This window comes from Bacillus rossius, chromosome 1 (assembly GCF_032445375.1).
Source record: "Bacillus rossius redtenbacheri isolate Brsri chromosome 1, Brsri_v3, whole genome shotgun sequence".
NCBI classification, from domain to species: Eukaryota; Metazoa; Arthropoda; class Insecta; order Phasmatodea; family Bacillidae; genus Bacillus; species Bacillus rossius.
This window is the reverse complement of record NC_086330.1, coordinates 99,536,205-99,542,414: the sequence shown is the minus strand read 5'-3', so window position 1 is coordinate 99,542,414 and position 6,210 is coordinate 99,536,205. Positions and strand designations below refer to the sequence as shown.

Here is a 6,210-nt window from a genome sequence, read left to right as displayed (position 1 = left end):
CTAATAGGTTATTGCTTCAACAAAAATAAGTAATATGCTTATTAAATAGATGCACGTTAATTCCAACTTACAAACACAAACACACTACTATGACTACATGTGTCAAATATATAATTACAAGATTACTTATAACTTAAGTAAAACATAGTTTTGAATTTAAAAATAAAAATTATTAATATTTCTGTTAAAAGCTACTTATTTACGTTAATATGTAAAAATATAATTGTCAAAAGTCTCCAGTATGACCTAATATGTTATAACTAGCGATAGTTTCCGCTGGCACGGGAATAACAGAAACTACCAAAAAAAAGGCTACATAACATTGCAACCGATTCCTATACCAGTTTCCTCCCCATGGAAAGTAACGAGTACCGATTGTTATAGTAACGAATACATACGGGTACACATTTTTTCGTTACTTTTACTTTTACACCTCTAGTGGACACAACAAAAGTAAACAAAGTGAAGACAAGAAGGCAAAGATATGTAGAAACTGACAAGCCACTTATGTGCTTTGTCATTTTTGATCATATATGTTGTGCATACGATCGTAGCACGGACAACCTAAGTTTCACCCCCATAGATCGACATGCCCTTCGGGCTGGTTCGTACATGTTCGGTTTTATTTATTTATTTATTTTTTTTTTATCTGTACGTTAAAAACAAACATTGCAATATTGATCAAAAAATTGTTGACTAATGTTATTTTATATTTTTTTAAGAGTAAAACACATGTACACAAATATGTTACTAATTATGAGATTTTCAGGTAAGTTATTGAGCTATTTCTGTTTGATTTGTTAGGAGATTAGTTTTGTCCGTTTACAAGTTAACATTGCTTGTGTTATTCTTGCCAAGTAATCATTTCTTATATAAATTTTTGTACACTATAGGCTTATCTTTTTAAATTTTAGGTAGCGTGTGGAGATTTCATCTTATGTTCATGAGCGCACAACGTATAAAATCATAAGAAATGTTTTCTGGTGGTGTGTAGCAGTTAACCGCATTTAAGTAAAAATATTTTAAAATAATTGTTACCAGAGCTGAATTACATTGAGGTGAGTGCACTTAATATAATTTGGGGTATTGCAGGAAAAATTATAAATTCCTAAAGTGTTTTTTACTTCCTGACATGTTTAAAATTATTATTCTCTATGAGGGTTGTTTGATACTGCAAGTAGTTTAACATGTGGATAGGTTAGGATTATTTATTACAAATCTGTAATATTGAGATACTGCCCTTGGGTTAGCTGGATTAAAAATACAGTGAAATTTGTTAGGTTAGTAACATTATACGTACAGTGATTCTAAGTACAGTGGAATTTACATTTGGTTAGCTTGGGATAGCACCAATTAAAAATTCTGTAAAATCAATTGAACGGTTGGATGTTACTAACCTAATCTAACCAACCAATATACATTTTACAGTGATTTTTTAGGTTATTATCTCACGTTGCTGCTTTTTGTATGCAAAATAAACTTTGGACACTTTTTTTTTTAACTTTAAATATGTACCTGTATTTACTCTGAAAAAAGTTTTTTCTAAATTCAGACTGGTTTTTGAGAAATCACTGTTTATAGGTTACATTACATTACCTGTGCAGTAAAGGGCCTGTCACCATGTTGTTCTTTAATTGAGTTGCAGATCTTGTTGTTTTTCATACACAAATTGTCTATTTTTTTATTTGGATATTGCAATGCAGTAACGTAAATTAACACATTAAAAAAGTTATGTGACTCCTTATTGTGCATTCCAAACCCAAAGCATCAGTCCTTGAGAGCGATATTTTTTAGCAGTTTATAGGTGCAAAATTCTGATTTTTTACGTGAGACAACACATAACCTGACATATAAAATAAATTTTCATTTTGTAACAAATGATTCCTTTTATACGTCAGGTTACGTGCTATTGCAGGTAACTAATCTGCGCTTTGCGCCTCCATACTGCTATAAAAAATCCCTGTCAAGGGTTGGCGTTTTGGTTTGGATACACATTAGAGACTCGTAACTTTTTTTAAAACTATTATTTACGTTTCATTAGGTTATAATATTCAAATAAAAAATATATACATTCTTATATATATGGAAAACCACAGGATCTGCTATGCAATTAGAGGGGAAAATGGTAACAGCTGCTTCACTGCATAAGGTATCTAGCGTGACCTGCAAAATGTGATTTCTTGAAAACCAGTAGGAATTAAGAAAAGCTGTTTACAGTTTTAATAGAGGAAGGTTTTTAGTGTCTGAAACGGTATTTTCAAAATTTTATAATTTAATTTATGGATAAGCAGCAACAAAAGAAAATTACTTTTTTTAAATTTAGCTAACCAACCATTCACATGATTTTACAAATTTTGTATTGTTTATACTTACCTACTTTAACATTAAACTACTGTTAAACAATTTATTTCAATTTTTTAAAAATATATTTGGGAATTAGCGCAGTATAATCGAAGACGTTTACTGTATTGATGATTGATTTACTTTATTGATGCACAACGAAGTTGTATAATTGTTGGATTGGTTAAGCAAATTCAAGCATCAAGGGTACTGATCAATGGTTTTTAACTTTATATTTTCTTAATGAATCCATTGGTAAAACGTTAAAACACTGGAATGGCTAAATTTCCATCGACTGCTTATGTTTTTTTCCGCATGCTCACTTGAAAACAATTACAGGGTTATACTGTAGTTCACAGTTGCAATACTTGGTTAGGTTAGTTACATAAGTGCTGTTAAATCATGAAAATGGTTAGGGAAAGGTAACTTCTTCATAACTACTGTAAAATGGTGTAAGCAATTATTCTTTAGGTAAGTTTACCTAGACTTTAAAAATAATTTATTTGGCGAAGTACATAGTACTAAGAATTACTATTTATCAAATTTGGTTTGTGTGGAAAAGTTGTTACTCTAGGAAATTTCTGAATCCATCTTTGTAGGAATATAAACTAATATTATTAGAAACAAAAAAAGAACAATGTGTGGTATATTTTAATTTTCTAACACCCTCTGAACTCTGCAGTTATGCGATTACCGATAATAATTGTAAATCATTGCAATATACATCCGACACATTTTGTAGTGATTTCACAACTGTATTATGAAGTAATGCCATCGACTGCTGCAAAATAACATGCTGACATCTATTCTTGTGTAGGCATTTTGTTGATACGACTAAAATATGAACATATAGGATATATATAGAATCTTACAAATTTTGGTAACCTACCTACTAATACTCTCCCCGAAGACTTTGGTTAGATACTTAAAAAAAAAAAAAAAATTAACTGCTTATGTGACATGCATTACGTGAAATTAATTCAACTTGTAAACATTTTGCTTGAGTTAAAGCCTAGATTTGCTTAAGCTAATAACAAGCAATTACATCACTTGAGGCCCTGAGAAACAAACTTCTAAAATTGTGTAGTTACTTGGATTGTTAAATACCTAGTTTTTCTGCAATAATGGGCACAAGAGCAATAGAATTATGTTTTTCATATAATTTTTTTTCACATAAATGAGTTTTTGTCAAAAAGTATTTGGAAAAAATATCTATTTGAAAGGACAAAGAAAAATGTTAATTGTAGTACATAAATGAGAATTTACCAAAATATTTAATGTATCAAATTTCTAACTAAAATGGTTTTGAAATTAATTTATCATTCTGGTATGCATAACTTTTTTCTTTGATACATTTATTTATCAGTTTCATTTCTCTTTAGTACAATATATATCATTTAACTTTGATTTCTTTTTTGTTTCAGGCTTGTGGAGAACAGCTTTTTTTTATCTACTCTTTGGCTGGCCAATGTAAATAAGCAATGATTTCGTGAATGCAGCGAGAGAGTTTATTTGATGTATTTTTAAATCACTGATAATATTTATTGATGTATTTTAAAATCACTGATAATATTTATTGATGTATTTTAAAATCACTGATAATATTTGTTTTGTGGCTGGAAGATGGTAACCATGGTGACTTGTGAATTTTTATGAAGATTAATAAAAAGCAGTAAAAATTATTAATGGTTGTCAGAAGGAATTTTTTTTTCAATAATCAATCAAACATCTACACTCTACAGTAACAATTTTCCTTAACTCAAATAATATTTCAATACATATCTTATAAAGTATTCATATATGTACAATACAGACCAATTTTGAGCTAGTCTGATATCAGTATATTAGTTATTATGAACATATACTATCAGAACTACCATTTGCATATAGTGCACATACATACATAACACTAGCCAACAACCATTAAAAAAAAAACACTACTATATACACTTACATAAAAAACAAACAAATCATAGACAAGTACAGATTACGTATTCACTATTATATTCTAGAGCCAATTCCAATAAGTGTATTATCAATAAAAGAAAATAATTTTTTTTAAATAACAATATTTCAATATGAAGGAAAATCTGTATTCTGAAGTTCTTGTATATGTTTGGTATCAATCAATGTAAATTAATCAATCTTTGATAAAAAAAAAAATCCGAAAATGATTAATAAATTAAAAAAATTATTGCCTACCAGCTCTGGGTTTTGCATGAAGGTTCAACTTCTCTGACTTCTGAGATTACAGACAAGATTTTAATTAATAATACTATTGTCTTCATTACTAGATTATCTTTCAACCTATAATTTTTTATTTGAATCAGTTCATTGAACTGAAATATTTGCAGCAATTTCTTTAAATGTTTATGAACTTGGATTATTTAAAATACAAATGTAGGTAGGCTTACTAGACCTTTAATGCCATAAGATTGTAATCACATAGGCCTAATTTCACATTTACAACTTAAGTCTTGGAGCTGATTTACATTAATATTTGTGCTAGACTTTGTAATTCTTAAAATTTTATTTTCTGCAATGTTCCAAAGAGCATTGCTCTATTTTGGAACAAAACAATTTAATCTGACAGTTTGTTACAACACTATTCTTCATAAAACAATGCACGTTAGCCTGTATAATATGAATTAGATCTAACATAAGAACTACAAACTGCACATTTGCACTTAAAATATTCATCAAACAGTTAGGGAAAGAGATTAAACATAACATTTAACTCTTAAATCGTCATACTTCATTTTAATTATCACACTTATGCCTGTATGTGAACGGGATCAGAAATTAGCACTGCAAATGCACTTTTAACACTAATAATTAATTATATCAAACACAAATGATATCAGTAACATCATACTTCATTTTTGGTGTTACAGTAAGCTTCCATAAATGTTTCTTTTTCTCAGAACATACATCAGAAAACTTTTCTTGAATTTAAAAATTACAATAAATTTTTAAATACCTAATGATTTGTTAGATAGCAAACCTTCAAAATATGATTTACTTCCAATTTTTGGATTAACGGCATTGAAGTTTTGTATTGTTTGCCATGGAAAACAATGGAAATAAATAAACAAATAAATAATTAAAAATATAAAGACACAACTGAATCAGCTGTAGTTGAACATACAGAACCAGCGAGGAGAATAAAAATATAATAAAATATAATATGTTGTTATGTTCAATAAAGGTATGCAATGGATGGAGGATGCCCTACATTAATAATAATTAGTAACAGAGAACAAAGCAAATTTGTAGAGAAGAGACTTTTAACAGTAGTAGAATAATAAAATTCCGAAAAGGGCTGTTTCAAAAATTGCAAACATTCCTACACATAAGAAGCCCTTAATCTCAAAGGCTTCATTCAGTACACTGGTCATTATCTGCTGCTCACGATCTGTAAAGGTAAGGTAATTAAATTAATGGTGGAAAAGGTAATAAGCATTAGGTTTGTGGTCTTATAAATGTGGTCATTAGAGGCAAACATTAGGTCTCTGGGTTTGATTCTCAGCAGGGTCATTAATGGATCTTTGGATAGTGCGGAACATAGCAAACATTGCAGTGGTTAGTTGGTTTTCTCAGAGTTCTTACATTACTTCACCCACCCATTCTGTCATATCATTAGCATTTTATAGCCCTTCATTTTTTTGTAATGATCTAGAGGTCACCAAGCTGAAAGCTAAATTAATTTCCTTCATTGACAGATATAAGGGTTGAGGATTTGAAGCAAGCAAGATAAACATTTTAATGTTGCTTGCTTCGTCTTCTACAGAAAATTGAATCTAATATTTTGAATTGCTCCTGTGCTGCACTACTTCTGACTGAGAACGAGTAACCTGCACTTTTTAAGGC

The 6,210-nt window shown here is 29.4% G+C and overlaps 1 long non-coding RNA gene across 1 annotated transcript; it reads left to right on the top strand.

The window, feature by feature from the left end:
- The first annotated feature begins 563 nt into the window (after positions 1 to 563).
- Positions 564 to 4,022, top strand: LOC134540656 (uncharacterized). The gene is made up of 2 exons (XR_010076483.1): positions 564 to 769; positions 915 to 4,022. It is a non-coding gene; the product is annotated as an uncharacterized LOC134540656 (long non-coding RNA).
- The last annotated feature ends 2,188 nt before the right edge of the window (positions 4,023 to 6,210 follow it).